We start from the raw sequence: 18,813 nt of genomic DNA, 5'->3' as shown, positions 1-18,813 counted from the left end.
ACAAATATGTTTCACGCAGCCAGTAAGTTATTCTTTCCCTTGAATACAACAACAACCTCTAAGAAAAATAAGTGAATTTTTTTATATGTGGCCTAAATGATGCTTACCTCTGTTAAATTGTATGTAAACTCTGCTAAGACAATTCCACAAGAGCAACTGAAGTTGTTAAGAACCTCTGATTTGATCATTAAGTTAATAAAACGCCATTGATATATCCTGGGTTGTGGATGCTAGTTTGAAGGGCCTCCTCCTGTTTGTAGCGACACTGCTTCTACATTTAAGATGCTACTAATTTTGATCCTTGTCCGGTAGCAATTCTGGCCTTAAGTGTGTATCTCTCTCGAACCTGTTACCTTTAACTAGCATCAAGATGTGATTTAACATTCAGTAACGCTTTAATCTAAACTTAAAATTAGTTGTCGGATTTCCCTTACAGTCGTGGCAAAGGCTCTTTAGCCTGTTCCACTCCTGAAGAGAGCTTGCTATATATGATCCAATGCACTGCCTAACGAGTTTGAACTTTTTGTCGGTGGGAGGCTGTTCCACGACACCTACGTCTCAGGACTGTTGTGTTGTCGTTGTGTTTTTGCTCTGAACTAATGTTGAGCCGTTCTCCTACTTCACTGTAATTTTCAAGTAATGGTGCGAATTGGAACGACTTTCAATGTAAGTTGTTAATGTGTAGTGTTTTGATGAAATCTACGATCAACCTTGTATCATACAGCATGACACTCTAAAAATGAAAGAATATATTTTCACCACTCAGCTCCTTTCTTGATTCCAATGAGATAATTATTCAGGTTTCATTGCAACATTTTTTCTCACGTTTTGAAAATTCCGTCTATTCGCCCGTTGCCACTCGAAACCTACTACCTACTGCGAACTCCATACAGTCCTGTTTCTCTTCGCGCACCTTCATTGAGCAAACGTTTACAGGGGCCAACTCACTTGTGCAGGGTCGTTCCACCAGCATGAAGTAACACTATTCTACTGCGGAAGCTACGACGCGCTTACAGCTATAAGTGGTTGCTACAAGTGTATATTCTAAAGATATTCAGTCATCATTAAGTCTTCCATCCTAGGAGTTTAAGCTGCTCTGTTGAAAACGACGTATGTCCAAGACGGAAATCACGAAAAACACAGAAAAAATTACGTTTTTGTATCAAACTTCCGCATTTTTGTATTTTGTCTCATTTAAGAAAACTACAGATTAAGAAATATTTTTTTATTTGTTTCAGATAAGGTTTGCAGACTGTAGGACTTTTGTCATGGTCACACGTAATTTTGGACATAGAAACTTTAACTCCACGGACGTGGGACTTAAAAGTGACTGAATTTCTTCACAAAATCAGTAAATGTTGTCCAAGACTCAATCAATAATGTGCAAAAGTATTTACGTTGATTGATGTATTAGCTTTTCAATGAAAACAATCGTGGAAACCGTATATACGAGTATTGTAGGCTGACTGAGGAGAATGTTACAAACTAGTACTTAATTTTGTTACAGACGCATGACAGTTGATGTTCTGTGCTTAATACAGTAATATCTATACAGTTTTGCTGCGTCTCGGTAGCCTATGATGATGTCACTGTAACTGATAGTAGTCATCACAAATGATCTCCTGTGCGGTTTTAATCACCTGGTTTGTGTCTGTAAGAGTATATCTATTCATTCTTCTGAGTAATTTTCTTATTCTTCCTGTTTTATTATCCTTTCCTTGTGCCTCTTAGAGCGGAATTCGGCAAACCATTGACCAACATACACCATGTCAACAGAAAAACGGCCTTGTTGTTCAGATGTGTGTGATATCTTATGGGACTTAACTGCTAAGGTCTTCAGTTCCTAAGGTTACACACTATTTAACCAAAATTATCCTAAGGGCAAACACACACACCCATGCCCGAGGGAGGACTGGAACCTCCCCTGGGACCAGCCGCACAAAACGGCCTTGTCCACTGCGGAAGTGAAGCAACGTTTGTTCTGCATAGTACATGGATGGGTGACCGTAAGGGAAAAACCAGGTGCCGTTACATTTAAGGACGCATAAGTCGTCCAAGGGGCGTCCTACTGACGACTCGCATCAGGCCATCGTGCCATACGTCATTTTTATTTTGGTATTATTTCATGTTTCTAGTTTGTAAATGATATGTTACGGTGTGGACAGAATATTGCGATGCCAAGATATATTGGGACGCAATGAACCATTTATTGTTCCAAGGCATTACGGTTGACGAAACAGCCGACCTGCAAACCGCTCCACACATCACGTCAACGAGTGGCAAGGTTAGATTAGATTAGATTCACATTTCTTTCCATAGAGCCGGAAACGCGATTATTTTATGTGTGTGGAACACGTCAGATATTGTAATATAAAATACATATAACATTTCCGTGTAATAGTCACTACCCTGATCATTGTTCAGGAGATTGTCAGAACAGGTGAACACATTAAAGGGGAACTGCTACTATTTACAGAATTAATACACTGTCAGAATGAAACATAGTTATGCACTTTTAACAAATTTACTACACACATAATACCTAATCTTGACTGTAGTGGCCAAGTGCTGCCAAAACTGAAATCCAACAGACATTCTTACTTAAGCCGATCTAACAATCCCTGTTAAGGTATTCCTCTATAGAGTAGAAAGAGTTGGCTATCAATAAGTCTTTCAAACTTTGTTTAAACTGTGCTTTGTCTGAAACCAAGTTTGTAATGGCTGCTGGCAGTTAATTGAAATTATTGCTCCTGAATATTGTGCCCCTTTTTACACAGAGGAAAATGATTTAGACCTTTATGTAGATTGTATTGATGCAATGTATTGAGATATTTGTTGGAAACAGAGATGTACTACTTGCAACACATTTCGTAAAGGAATAAATGTGCTGAGAAGAAGTGATTAAAAGTCAAAGTTCCCTGAACAGGTTTCTACCTGATGTTCTTGAATTTACACCAGAAATGATTCTTATTACACGCTTGTACACACAAAAAACGTTTGCTCTGTTTGATGAGTTACCCCCAGAATATGATTCCGTACGACACAACAGAATGAAAGTAAGCAAAGTTTGCAAGTTTTTTTGTATTTATATCTCCCATATCTCACATCATTCTCACTAAAAATACAGATTTGTTTAGGAGCTCCAGCAGTTCTGTGGTACGCCCTTCCCAACTGAATTTATCATCGAGTTGTAATCCCAGAAATTTAACACTGACAACCTCTTCGATCTGCATATCTTCATATTTAATGCACGTGCTGGAGGGAGATCTCTTACAGGTTCCAGACTGTATATAGTTGGTCTGTTCAAAGGCGAATGACAGTGAATTAGATTTAAACCATTCTTTAATGTCAGTGTAAATTTGATTAGTAGCTATTTCTAAATTTTTACTTGACTTGTTACTTATTGCAATGTTTGTATAATCTGAAAACAAAATAAACTGAGCATCTGGCAATGTAACAGCTGAGAGATCATTAAGTTAGACAAGAAAATGTGATGGACCCAAGATGGAATCTTGAGGAACACCACATGCAATTACTTCTCAGTCACATGAACACCGACACTTTCTGCACAGTAATTTTGAAATGATACCCTTTGTTTCCTGTTATTTGGGTAAGACTCAGGCTATTCAAGCTTTCCCAAAAGATCTCTTGCAAATACGCTGCTCGGGTTTGCCGCCGGATCGTATTTCGTAACTCGCACAATATTCAATCGATGCAACTGCTCGACATCATCAGGTGCTGCTAGCTGCTGCTGTCACTGCTGCAAGGTGCGACTTGCAGCGGCTACCAACACCTGATCATGTCTTGGAGTTGCATCGATGAAATATTGTGCGAATTACACAATACGATCTGCTGGCAAATCCGAGAAGCGTATTTGTAAGACTCAGGTTATTTGGCAGCACTGCCAGTGTCACCACAATATTAAAATATCCTTAAGAGAATGCTGTGATGCACAGAGTCAAAGGCTTAGATAGGTCACAGAAAATACCAGTAGCCTCAAATTTGTTATCTAATGGATTAACTAGATTCTCACTGTATGTGTAAATAGCTGTATATCATAACCCTTCAGAAACCCAAACTGTGGCTTGGACTATGTAGTATTTGTAGTCAGAAGCTGACGTAGATGCTTGAACACAATCTTTTTAAATGTTTCTAAAAATGCCTGCAGAAGTGAAATTGGTCGATAGTTTGATGGTTATCCTCCTTCTTGTGAAGATATTTTACTTCAGTATATTTTAGCCACTTTCCTAATGTTCCGCTGATAAGATATTGATTACACAATTAACTTAAGACACAACTTAGCTCAATTGAGCACTCTTTGATTAGCTTTGTGGAAATGTCATGCCCACTAGAATACTTAGCTTTTAAGGACTTTATGATGGATGCTACTTCTTTGGGAAACGTGCAGGTCATTTCTATTTTACAGGAGTTTATTTTCAAAGACCGGTCTCAGTCACTGGTGCATGCCACCTTCATCATACAGCAAAACAACTCAGTGTGAGAGCGCGTCAAATGAGCTGGCAAATGGCTTTCCTGCAGAGAAAGGGTTAGTGGATAGTTTGGAGACAGAGTGCAAGGAGGGCTGATTGTCTGGTCACACAACCTTCTCCACCCAGCCATCCGGCATTGCTCCTTGGTGTCTGAGGTTCGATGCTGATGGGCTCTCCATTTTCGTAGCCTGACGCGGGACACAACACACTTATTCAGAATCTCATGCTCAGATCAGAAGTGAGGCAGGAATTTAGGTCAACCGTTTCTTGGTGCACGAACAGTTACGTACTGGAGTGTAATGGCGACTGAGTCAAGTTGAGATATATCAAGTCTCTCTGCGAGACAGTACAGAACGGTTTGGATGTGAGGCCAAAGAGGTACGAGGATGTGGAGATGATAGAAAAATGAGGCTCTGGATTCGCTTACTAGTTTCCTGTGTATTGCTCCTTCATGGCTTTGGCATGAACATGTAGAAGAGAGCAGACACTAGTTTATAAAAAGATATGTCGGGCTTTGAAAATCATCCAAACAATTACTATAACATATGGCCACCCAGATCCGTAACTTAGCTAAAATTTTAATAAAAATTGCTGTGTGGCGCTACAGATTACTAACCATGGAAATTCCAGATTCCATTGCTCTAATCGAAATATTACTTGTCACAATAAAAGTGACATATGTGTAGAGAAATTTATAACTGAAACGAGTAACCCTAATCCAGAGATACGACATATATCCAAGCTTTGCCAGTCTTTCTTAGTGTACTAGTTTGACTTCAAACGAGGCTCATTCATTTAGTACCAGGCTGTTGTTATTAAAGTGCAGCTAACCACAGAGATCCAGTGTGGGCTGTAATTATCGTACGGCATTGAAACTTAGTAGATATTCTAGTGCGTTAACGAGGAATCGACTTACGTTGGAAAAAAATTACTTCCAATTTTGGCACTGTGTGAAAACCTGGAGCTAAGTATTTAAGAACCACGTATAGAAATGTTCCCATATATTACGGACTGGGATCGGTACGTGGACAGAAAACATCAAACAAATGAGCAAGGCATTATATTGATTTTGCAGGGTGGGACAAATAAAAATGACGCAGATGAGTGGACACGACTGGACATGCATGTATGCATGTAACCACATCCCGTGACGCGCACAGTTCGTGTACGCCTCATGATCCACACGGTTCGTTGTGGAAAGTTAAGCGACAACAAAGTTGGGGAAATGGTGTGGTCAGTTATTTGTTGATAAGTTTAATGTTGCCAATGTGACAGCAAAGCAAGCTATGCAATACTTTACTCAGAAAATGGAGTTACACAGTGTCTGTTTAGAACAAGTCAAAAAACACTACTCACCAGAAAACGCTTCAGAGTCCTACCAGATTAACCCGCAGCCTCTCCCAAGAGACCAACATACCACTCGATCGTGCAGACTATATACGGTCTGGGATTTGTGACACTAGGCAGTGGCACAGAGGGGCTCAGGTCATTATCTTGTCAGGGACGGCGGGAGAGAAAACGACATTCTGTGGGCGGTGGAATGCGTTCTTTCCTTGGCTCAGTGGATGATGTGTGAGTGAGACATTGATGGTTCCACCATCAGTCAGTTATTGACACATAAGACCCTTCGACAAACAGAGTGTAACGTAGTGTTTTAACTCGTTCAACTCATTACAGCAGCGGTGCGATGCGGATTCGTAGCATGCAGATTCGAGTGGCCGCTAATGTGGTGACGTCGTGTTGCTGCGGAGGGCCTGGTGGGGTATTCTTCGATTTAGTACCCTACCCACCCAGCGGTGCCAGCAGAGTCTTCTGAATTCTCTCATTGCGTTATTAACTAGCGGCTATGGCATGGAGTGTTCTGTCGCCTAATCAAAGCAGCGACCCTCAGGTTGGGCGTCTTCCGGTGGAGTTCATCAACATTTGGAGAGGCCGCAGACCCTTTGTCCTCACCAGACACCTGGGTAAGTACCACATGAACTTCCTTCTGGTAACATCTGGGAGGGCATCTTCTGTGTTGATCTGACGTCTTTTTCTGTCGAGGAGAGTAGCAGCTATGTCCTTGCCGCAAAGTATGACATTTGTCTGACTAACCATCGGTTCGTCAGTCCAGGGGACGGTTCGTCTCTTCTTTCTTCCCTCGAAGGACCCACTCATACCCGTTTGTAGGAGGTATTTATTCGGTGTTTTTGCCAATGTGGCAAAGTCTCTAGGCCGGCGACTGACTCACGGTCATTGATATATGCTTCTCAGGTTATGCAGATATGTGACCAATGTCGAAACACGAGCCATCTTTCCTTGTTTTACCTCTATGCTGTCATGCTCGGGCATTGCCCTGATGTACCCCTCCGCCTCGCCAGATATGTCACGCACTTGAATTCAGTATGATGACCGTTCCTCGGGCGTTGACCACTGACGTGACTGCTCCTCTTCAAACTCTGCTCGTCATCAGCCTCCTTCTTTGACTGCTGCTGCTTCTGAATATTGTGGCTTTATGGGTCAAAGCTTATAAAATGTTCACTTAACCTACAATAAATCATTACCCATTTTTCTCCCGGATCTCTGCTTTGAACAACAATGAGCAATACATAATTAATATACACCATGAGAAATCAGACATAGTTTTTCCAGATAATTATTATGCACGTACATAAAGAATATTCTACCTGAACATGCACACGCATCCCATCAGAATGTCCGTTGTTTAAGCATTAAAACCAGCAGGGACTCCTTAGCGCCTCCATTTTTGACAGTAGCTGTTCACTGAGATAGCAATGAGAGGCTTGAACATGGATCTGCGACTTACGTCTGATGAAGGCTGGTTTCACCCGCGTGGTTATGTCAACTCACAGAAAAACAGGTTCTGGGCAACGAAGAATCTGCATAACCTCCACAAAACGCCATTGCATGATGAGAAGATTGGGGTTGGGTGAGCACCGTCTGCACTACACATTATTTTTTCCATCTTCATTCATGAGACGTTGACTTTGGCGAGCTACATTGCCATTTTGAATCTATTTGTGGCAGCATTAACGACGGAGGGAAAGGCCTATAGTTACATCCAACTGGACCAACTGCCCATATGGCTGGCTGAACCTTGAAACACATTTACACAACCTTCATGCCTAACAGAGTTGTTAGCAAAGTGAGGAACCCAGAAGTCAAAGGTCTGTCCCAACAACCTTCATAGCGTTCAAGAGCTGCCACAAAAAGTTTTGGATAGACTGCAGTAATTTCAGCAGTCCTGCCCTCAGCAACTTGCTGACCAGGACCTAAGCAGAGCCAAGAGATGACTGGTGGTTACTTTCAACAACTTTTATAGTCCGGTTAGTACTATATTTCCATTCCTCTGATGCGTTTCTTTGTATCCTGGAACTGTGTTCTCTGGGCCACTTTTATGTGTCCCCAATCTTTATTAATAAATGCCGCCTACACAATTTGGTCAGTCAAAGCACCGGACACGTCGACGAGATTATGTGCAGCTGTAGTTTAGCAACTAGTGACCAAAAGCGGAACAAATTTTTGTCCAGTGTAAATCATTTCTGCATTAAATCTACTGCAGGATCCTTAATCTGAAATTACTGGAAATCGTCGGCTCCCAGGAACTCTTCTCGTCGGTGGAACTCTGCCTTGTTTGACGTTTGAGGACTTCTATACACGGTGTTTGGGTCTGTTTACTTATTGCTTCACTTTTTACCTCCAGAAAAGTCACTTTTTACGTTCAGAAGACACTGAACATGAAATGAAAGGTTGTCCAATGGGTGTGACCTTTTAATGGACTGACGAAAGTGGCTTTCACTGTTCGCCTCTATTTGAATACTCATACTTGGAAGATTTTCTTGCAACCCCTACTGGAACGGTCATTACACCATGGAAGTCCAGTGAAATCTTCGCCTAACTAGAATGCTGAACTAGTTCTGGCAGCCCACTGCTGCAGCCGCCAACGCCTTGCAGTGCCGTGGAAGGGCACTGCCTCCCAGCAGCGTGAAAGATCTTTAGGGACGACCACAGCCTCTACACCGATATCTGCTCTAAGTTGATGACAATAACTGCTTCTGCTAAACTCTGCCCTGCTGTGACCACCATCAGCTACGACGGTAGTCACCGCTATCTTATCGGACCCACAACTACCAAGCTTTGATTGGACCGGATGATAATTTTTTTTTTCGATGATGACGTGTCACATAGAGAGGTCCGATATATTGTAAAATTTCAACATGTACTTGAGAATGACTTTAAAGCCAAAATTATAACTATGCGATACAAATGAACATTAATGTTCAGTCAATGACAGGTATATTTTCAAAGCGTTCTCCATCAGCCTAGCCACCTACAAAGGAAAAACAATTAAGAAACGGATTTGGTTAAGAGATACCTATAATATCTATATAGGTTACCCCAGGTTATCACATGAAAAAATACCGGTTTCAAAAAATGAAGATATCCATTGCGCCCACACACACACATGTGCGCACAAACACGCTCTCTCTCTCTCTCTCTCTCTCTCTCTCTCTCTCTCTCTCACACACACACACACACACACACACACACACACACACACACACACACACACTACCATTAAAACGTATCTAGCCACCATTTCTAAAAAAAGACATTGTGAAACCTGTAAACTACTTTCTAAGACAAAAAATACGACGCGAGACGATGAAATTATGCCAATGGGACGGAAATAATAGACGTGATGTACATGTGCAGGCAAAAACATGATTACAATTTCAGAAAAGCAGCATGTTTTATTCAAGAGAAAGGGCTTCATAAATTGAGCAAGTCAACAACAGGTTGGTCTACTTCTGGCCCTTGTGCTATCGGATATTCGGATTGACACTGATTAATTGAGTTGTTCGATGTCCTCCAGAGGGATATCGTGACCATTCTGTCCAATTGGTGAAACACATCGTCGAAATCCCGACCTGGTTCGATGCTCCTGCCTATATACCCTAGACGTTCCCAACTGTTGGCCAAGGTAAGGTTTGGTAAGCAGAAATAAAAGCCATTGAAACTCTTGCCGTGTTTGGGCGAACATTATCTTGCTGAAATGTAAGCCCAGGATCGCTTGCCATGAAGTGTAACAAAATGGTGCGTGGATTATCGTCGATGAAATGCAGTGCTGTAAAGGTGCAACAAAGAGGTCATGCTATGAAAAGAAATTGCAACCCAGATCATCGCTCCTTGCTGTCGGGCCGTGTGATGGGCGACAGTTGGGCCTTCTTCAAATATGCCTTCAGTGGTCGGAGCTCAATTCGAAGCAGGCATCACTGAATACAATTCTACTCCAGTTAAAGGAATTGCCCTTCGTGGCAAGCTATTCTGGCCTTACTTTACGGCAATATAATGCTGGCCCATGCACGGTGGGAGTTTCCAGTGCTTGTTTTCCTGCCTGCTAAATTCTACCTTCGCTAACAAGGTCACCGGAGCTCTCCCAAAAATGAAAACATATGGAGGATTACCGGCAGAGTCCTGGAGCGAAATCAGTATTTGGAAGACCTTACACGCCAATCGGACAAAATGTGCCACGAAATTACTCACGAGAACATCTAACTACTCTATTAATCAATGCCAATCCGAATAACAGATTACACGAGTACCGGAGAAGGTCTAACGCGTTATTTTCTAGCAAAATTTTTGAGTCTCTTCCTATTGAGTAAGTCATCTAACTTTTCTGGATCGTAATAATTTGTTAGTCTTTACATGTATATCAAATCTACAGATTTCGTCGCACTCGATAAGTCCTTCGTGGTGCATCTTTTTTTTCGTAAGTGTATTTGTATGTGTGTGTGTGTGTGTGTGTGTGTGTGTGTGTGAGGAGTATACTATAGTATATGAAGCGCTCCCTGATGAATGGACTAATAAAAGATCAGACTGCAATTCTGCAAAACTAAAATCACCGCCAGCCGGTGTGGCCGCTTCAGTGTGGAAGCGCGTTACCGGTACGGTCGCAGGTTCGATTCCTGCCTCGGGCATGGATGTGTGTGATGTCCTTAGGTTAGTTAGGTTTAAGTAGTTCTAAGTTTTAGGGGACTGATGACCACAGATGTTAAGTCCCATAGTGCTCAGAGCCATTTAAGCCACTAAAATCACCACCGCAAAATGTATACAGGTCTCCGGCAGTTTACGAAATTTTAAAACGCAAACCCACCTGTCTTGCTAAAACAGAAAGCAAATTTTCGAGTAAGTCTGCTGCTGTGTTCTGTATCAATATTAATAGTACCTCGTTCAATTACAACATACTGAGACATTTAGCCACAAGCATCATCCCAGCCGAACAAATTGCCTTGTGTAAAGGATATATGCCCAATAAGGACTCCACTTTGTAACACTTCATCCCATCTGCTTGAAAGGAGAGCATAACACTGCGGACGAATACTGGATTTCACAGCCTGCAGCTTGTACGTAACCGCAACCAACCTTCCTCCTATAAATGCATGACCCTCTGACTAAATAGCAAGGCTTCCGCCTGTTCCTCCCTGATACCATGCCTGTTTACTGCCTCCTTTTAATTTCATGTGACTTGGTATCCAGCACAATTTTACATCTTTTACAAGCACATGTAGCAAGAGGGGTGCATCTCGAGTACTCTTCATCACTTTTTCTGCCCCTAGATTTGTCGAAGGGCCTATAAGCACTAAGGTAGTATGGCCTGTGCTTAATCCAATTATAGACAAAATCACTGAGTTCACTGTCGGTTCTTAAGTGTTTTGTAGCCAGCCAGAACTTCACTTGCTGCCAAATGCAAATTATAAGGACGACGGTGAAAAACCTCTCTGACAGGAGACGTAGATTTTTTTTCATTTGATTCAGACTGAGGGGTCGCTGATTGTCGTGAGGCGAAATACGTCTTTAGATAATCATACTGTGCCCTTTGAATTGGGTTGTCCTTCGGCATTTCGTGACTGCCACACAACACACGTTTGAGGTCACAATATTCCTACGCGTTATTCTACTGAAGTCTATTGTCAGTATTCCCGCGCAATCCGAAAATCCTGAACCTACCATTTTGCAGTTTGACAGCTAACCTTTATGCTTAATTTCAAAGTTCTAGTGCTACATCCATGTCCCAGCGTCACTCTCGATTTTGTTCAGAAATTCCATCACGTCTGCATGGAAACGATAAAGGGATGTCATGCCGAAACCCATTAATTCAATTTTGTACTCCTCTGTTAGACATTTCGGCACCGACAGATAACAAAATATATGACAGCCCAACCTCTCTCGCACGCATGGTACAGGTAACTAGTTGTGTGTTCTTCATGTATTCTAAATGTTGCACAATTCCCGGGTGTTACAATTAACTTTCCATTTTCCAGTGAGCTCCTGTGGAAAACTAGTTGTCAAAGGACAATGAAACTTCATGGAAATATTTTAAACTAATTTCTACTTCTACATGAGACGGTAACATCTGTTAATGACACACCATGTTACGTTCCTGTGTGGCGACAATCTCCATCCATCATGATAGCTTCGAACCGCAGAGACTGCTCTATTGACGATCGAAACCACGGCAGTCTGTCCGGCATTATCAGCCGTGGCAACAGTAACTTCAAGAAACTGTGGCATTATTGGCCGACAACCTCTCCCAGGAGGAATTTCCAAATCACCAGTTCAGCTTCCGAATCATGTACTTCAATCCCGGTAGATGAAGAGGATCTCTCCATTTCCTTAATCCGTCAATATTCGCAAAGAACAGCAGCACTGTTAAAGCTTTCTTAAAATATAAAATAGCTTTACTAATAAAACCCTGCCCACCGTGCGCTGATCCAAGTCGACTGACTGCAGCTGTAAACGCACTGATGCTTGTCTTTCAACCATTCGCCGCCGTACCAGAGTCGGTCAAACAGCATGCCATACATCAACAGTATTGATACAAATCCATGAGTCCACAGCCTGGATACCATTCCTATAAATGTGGATATCCATACGCAAAATCCTAAACAGTTTAACATCAAGACTCGCGTCAGTAGAACAAAAAACCTTAGTTGTAGGTACTCTGTACATCAATCAGATCTGACCTGTCTTCTGAGGCACACCTACGTGACTAACCCTCAATTTTCTGCATCACTTCCTCACAAGACCATCGTTCCTAACTCCGTCCTCACACACACCTCACAAGTGACGAGAACCCCGCACGCATTGACACCTGCTCACAGGAAGCGAATGTCATAACATACAACTGGCGAGATACCAATTAAGACCGTCCATTTTAGTCGCTCGCTGCTTACACGTTGGCAAACGAAACGGAGAGTTGACTGACGCAATGTGGCCTACAAAGTCTCCTTCTCCCATCTAAGAAGAACAATTAACTTTTCTTATTTGTTCATCAGTCTTATGTGTGGTTTGATGAGGAACGCCATGAATTCCTCTCTTATGCCAACCTCTTAATATCAGAGCAGCACTTGCAACCTACGTCCTCAATTATTTGGTGTGTGTATTCCAGTCTCTCTCTTCGTCTAAAGTTTTTACCTCTGCTGCTCCCTCTAATGCAAAGGAATTTATTCATTGATAATCTAACAGGTGTCCTACCATCCTTTCCGTTCTTCTTATCAGCCCTTTTCGCTTATCCGTTTCCACAGGGCCTGCCGAGTATCTCCTCATTTCTTCTGTAAAAGTAGGCTTCTGCGGTCGTTGTCACAGTCAATAAAATTCTTGTGGGTTTGAGGCAACATTGTCAATAGTCGCCAAAACGTCGGAATTTTATAGTTGACAATGCGACCCCAAACCAAGAAGAATTTCATTGTCCTCATCTCTTCCTTCATCAGACCAACAGATTTTCAACATTGTTCTATAGCACCAAATCTCCAAGGCCTCGAGTCTCCTCTGTTCTGGTTTCCCCACTGACCATATTTCACTATCGCACTATGATGTGCTCGAAATGCACATTCTTAGAAATTTCTTCCTCATATTAAGACGTATGTCTGATGCTAGTAGACTTCTCTTCGCCAGGAATATCCTTTTTACCTGTGCTAGTGTGCTTTTTATGTCTTTGCTCCGTTCATCATTGGTTATTTTGCTGCCTAGATAGCGGAATTCCATAGCCTAATCTACGTCGTGACCATCTATCCTGATGTTAGGTTTCTCGATCTTCTCATTTCTGATACTTCTCATGACTGTCATGACTGTCGTCTTTCTTCGATTTACTATCAATCCCTATTCCGTAATCATTAAACTGTTCATTCCATTCAGCAGATCATGTAATACTTTTTCGCAATGTCATCAGCGAATCGTATCATTGATCTCCTTTCACCCTGAAATTTAATTCCACCCTTGAAGATCTTTTGTTATTCCACTATCGCTCCTTCGATTTCGTTGTACAAATTGAACAGTATGGGTGAAAGACTACACCCCTGTCTTAACTTATTTTTAATCCGAACACTTCGTTCTTGGTCGTCCACACTTATTATCCCCTCTTGGCCATTGTATGTATTTTATATAACCTGCGCCTGTTTTTCTCATAATTTCGAAAAAGTTCCACCATTTTACTTTGTTAAATGCTTTTCCAAGTTAACAAATACTATGAACGTATCTTGATTTTTCTTTAGTCTTTCTTCCATTATCAACTGCAACGTCAGAATTGATTCTCTGTTACCTTCATCTTTCCTTAATCCATACTGATCATCTAACACATCCTTTTTTCTTTTGCATTCTTCTGGAGATTATTGTTGTCAGCAACTTTGATGCATGGGCTGTTACGACGATTGTGCGATAATTCTGGCACTTGTCAGTCAGCTCTTGCAGTCTTCGCAATAGTGTGCACGACACTTTTCCGAAAGTCCTATAATATTTCGCCATACTCATACATTCCAGATAGCAACGTGAATAGTCATTTTGTTGTCACTTCCCCCAATGATTTTAGACGTTCTGATGGAATGTTATCAATCCCTTCTTCCTTATTTGGTTCTAAGTCATTCAAAGGTCCCTTAATTCTAATTCTAGTGGAGGATCCCCTATCTCTTCTAAATCCACTCCTGTTTCTTCTTCTATCACATAAGACAAATCTTCCCCCTCACAGAGGCATCCAGGGTACTCCTTCCACCTTTCCGCTCTATACTCTGCATTTAACAATGGCTTTACAACTACACCCTTAACGCTACTACCCTTGCTGGAAAACCATGCAGATGATTACGTGCAAGTGACCTTTAATCTCGTGTATCACAGGCATTGGCAAAGTCAAACGATGAATGTGAATATAGAGAGGTGGACACCACTCTTCCACTCTCTTTCTGTGTTTTCTGTTTTCGCCATGGCGCCCACTCATGTTGAAATTGCTCTTTATTGCTACGACTCGGGAAGCCGATAGGCAACGGGAAAGGGGGAGGGTGGGGCCTCCTGCGGAAATTCAGTATCACGTACAGAAGATAAACCCCGCTCTTCGACAGGTGAGCAGTGCAACTCCTAGGAATCAACGGAAACGAAAACTGACACACACGTGCCGATATGGTTCTGATCAGAAGCGTCTTGTGGCCTGCTTTCCTCAACCGGGGTCGCAAAAGAAGAGGACGGGGACGTTACAGAGTCTGGGATGTCTGGCAAGTCTGTCGATACAGTACGGAGCTCCGGAACAGTTCTAACATCACGTGATTCCCTAGAGGTAGTCTCAGTCTCAGGAGTCATCTGGGAGGGGGTGCTGGACGCTTTCGAGTCTTCAACATTAACTAACATGTTATCTTCCGGCCTGGACTAGGGAAGGAGAGAGACTCCTCCGACTGAATCTGTTCACTAGAGAGGAGAGTTGAAGACAAATCACCTGACTCTCTCCATCTGGCGTCCGTCCACGGTTGTTTTGAAGGGAAGGTGGTGGCGGCGCGGAAGCTACAGTGGCGAAGTCCTTACGCGAGGTTAACGGTGGAAATGCGTTAGAACGGTCTCGCAGTTGCTCGTCTTTACCTCAGAAACTTGATTAAGCAAAATGGCTGCTACTTGAGGAACCACATCCTCTACAGTTAGCCTTTTAAATTATTCATAAGTGGATTTTAAGACCGTGATACGACACGGGAAATTTTGCGAATATGTTCAGTGTCATTACATATAAAACAGTTCCCTCCTCGTTCTGTGTATAATATACGATGTGATTAAATGTATCCGGACACCTGACTGAAAATAACTTACACTTTCGTGGCGCCCTCATTCGGTAACGCTGGAATTCAATATGACGGTGCCCCACCCTTATAGAGGATGACAATTTCCACTCTCACAGACATACGTTCAATCAGGTGTTGGAAGATTTCTTGGGGAATCGCAACCCATTGTTCCCGGAGTGCTGCACTGAGGAGAAATACAAATGGCGGTCGGTGAGGCCTGGCACGAAGTCGGCGTTCCTGTGCGACCAATCCATTACAGGGTTGTTATTGTCGTACAACCACTCCGCCACAGGCCGTGCATTATGTAGAGGTGCTTTATCGTGTTGAAAGATGCAATCGGCATCCCCGAATTGCTGTTCAACAGTGAGAAACAGGAAGTTGCTTAAGACATCAATATAAGCCTGTGCTGTGATAGTGCCAGGCAAAACAACTAAGGGAGAAAAACCCCTCCATGGAAAACACGACCATACCATAACAATATTTCCTCTTAATTTTACTGTTAGCAGTAGACACACTGGCAGATGACTTTCACCGGGCGTTCGCCATACCCACACCCTGCCATCGGATCGCAACATTGTGTACTGCGATTCGTCACTCCACAGAACGTTTTTCACTGTTCATTCGTCCTATGCTTAAGCTCGTTACAGCAAGCGGTGCGTCGTTTGGCATTTACTGGCATGAAGTGTCGGTTATGAGCAGTCGCTAGATCATGAAATATCAGTTTTCTCACCTCCCTACTAACTGCCATAGTGCTTACAGTCGATTCTGATGCAGTTTGCAATTCCTGTGTGATGGTCGGGATATATGTCTGGCTCTTGCACATTATAATCCTCTTCAACGGTCGGCGGTCTCTGTCAGTCAACAGACGAGTTTGGACTATACGATTTTGTGCTGTATGTGTCCCTTCACGTTTCCACTTCACTATCATATGGGAAACAGTGGACCTAGGGATGTTTAGGAGAGTGAAAATCTCCTTCAGAGACGTATGACACAAGTGACACCCAATCACCTGACCATGTTCGAAGTCCGTGAGTCCCGCAGAGTGCTCCATTCTGCTCTTTCAAGATGTGTAATGACTACAGAGGTCGCTGATATTGAGTATCTGGCAGTAAGTGGCAGTACAATGCACATAATATGAAAAACGTAAGTTTTCGTGGATGTCCGGATACTTTTGATCACATAGTGTATGTTCGCGGTATCCACGCACCTGCAAATTGCAGGGAATATTCCGTTTGACCACCATGACCACGGATCGGACACTGCTATAGTCTTGTAAACGATGTTGAGCGGACCACGGCTCGCCAAACGGAAGCAGCGTGGTCTTGAGGAAACTCTCATCAACTTCGGGCGGATTGTCAAAAACTCTAACATTCGTATATTCCACATCTGCGTTCTCGAGAATATAATACTATTAGTGCCAACGTGGTGACTGAAAGAGACTTATCAGAGCAACAAAACAGGTCTTTCATCAAGAAGCGTGTCTAGAAACTTGATAAAAAAAACCACATACACTACTGGCCATTAAAATTGCTACACCAAGAAGAAATGCAGATGATAAACGGGTATTCATTGGACAGATATATTATACTAGAACTAACATGTGAATACATTTTCACGCAATTTGGGTGCATAGATCCTGAGAAATCAGTACCCAGATCAAATACCTCTGGCCGTAATAACGGCCTTGATACGCCTGGGCATTGAGTTAAACACAGCTTGGATGGCGTGTGCAGCTACAGCTGCCAACGCAGGTTCTACACGATACCACAGTTCCTCAAGAGTAGTGACTGGCATATCGTGAAGAGTCCGTTGCTCGGCCACCATTCACCAGAAGTTTTCAGAGATTTAGAGAATGTGCAGTCCAAGGCAACAGTCGAAAATTTCCTGTATCCAGAAAGGCCCGTAGAGGACCTGCAACATGCGGTCGTGCGTTATCCTTTGAAATGGAGGGTTTCGCAGAGATCGAATGAAGGGTAGACCCACGGGTCGTAAAACATCTAAAATCTAACGTCCACAGTTCAATGTGCCGTGAATGCGAACAGGAGGTTACCGAGACGTGTAACCATTGACACCCCATACCATCACGGCGGGTGATACGCCAGTATGGCAATGACGAATACACGCTTCCGATGTGCGTTCACCGCGATGACGGCAAACACGGATGCGACCATCATGATGCTGTAAACAAAAAATGGTTCAAATGGCTCTGAGCACTATGGGACTTAACTGCTGAGGTCATCAGTTCCCTAGAACTTAGAACTACTTAAACCTAACTAACCTAAGGACACCACTCACATCCATGCCGGAGACAGGATTCGAACCCGCGACCGTAGGTGTCGCGCAGTTCAAGACGGTAGCGCCTAGAACCGCTCGGCTACCCCGGCCGGCTGCTGTAAACAGAACCTGGATTCATCCGAAATAATGACGTTTTGCCATTCGTGCACCGAGATTCGTCGTTGAGTAAACCATCACAAGCGCTCCTGTATGTGAGGCAGTGTCAAGGGTAACAGCAGCCATGGTCTCCTACCTGATAGTCCATGCTGCTGGAAACGTCGTCGAACTGTTCGTGCAGATAGTTGTTGTCTTGCAAACGTCCCCATCTGCTGGCTCAGGGATCGAGACTTGGCTCCACGATCCGTTACAGCCATGCGGATAAGATGCCTGTCATCTCGACTGGTAGTGATAAGAGGCCTTTGGGATCCAGCACGGCATTCCGTATTACCCTCCTAAACCCACCGATTCCATATTATGCTAACAGTCATTGAATCTCGACCAACGCGAGCAGCAATGTCGCGATACGATAAACCCCAACCGCGATAGTCTGCAATCCGACCTTTATCAAAGTCGGAAATGTGATGGTACGCATTTCTCCTCCTTACACGAGGCGTCACAACAACGTTTCACCAGGCAACGCCGGTCAACTGCTATTTGTGTATGAGAAATCGGTTGGAATCCCTCCTCATGTCTTCACGTTGTAGGTGTCGCCACCGGCGCTAACAATGTGTGAATGCTCTGAAAAGCTAATCATTTGCATACCACAGCATCTTCTTCCTGTCGGTTAAATTTCGCGTCTGTAGCACGTCATCTTCGTGGTGTAGCAATTTTAATGTCCAGTAGTGTAATTATGATTCAGAATCGAAGTAAGCCATGTGAACGTTTTTCCGAAGTGACCCTGGTCGTATCTACACACCGATCGTGAATTTATAACGAACAGGGTTGCACGACTCGAA

Source organism: Schistocerca gregaria, chromosome 7 (assembly GCF_023897955.1).
Source record: "Schistocerca gregaria isolate iqSchGreg1 chromosome 7, iqSchGreg1.2, whole genome shotgun sequence".
In the NCBI taxonomy this organism is placed as follows: Eukaryota; Metazoa; Arthropoda; class Insecta; order Orthoptera; family Acrididae; genus Schistocerca; species Schistocerca gregaria.
The sequence above is the reverse complement of the archived record's forward strand: the minus strand, read 5'-3'. Positions refer to the sequence as shown.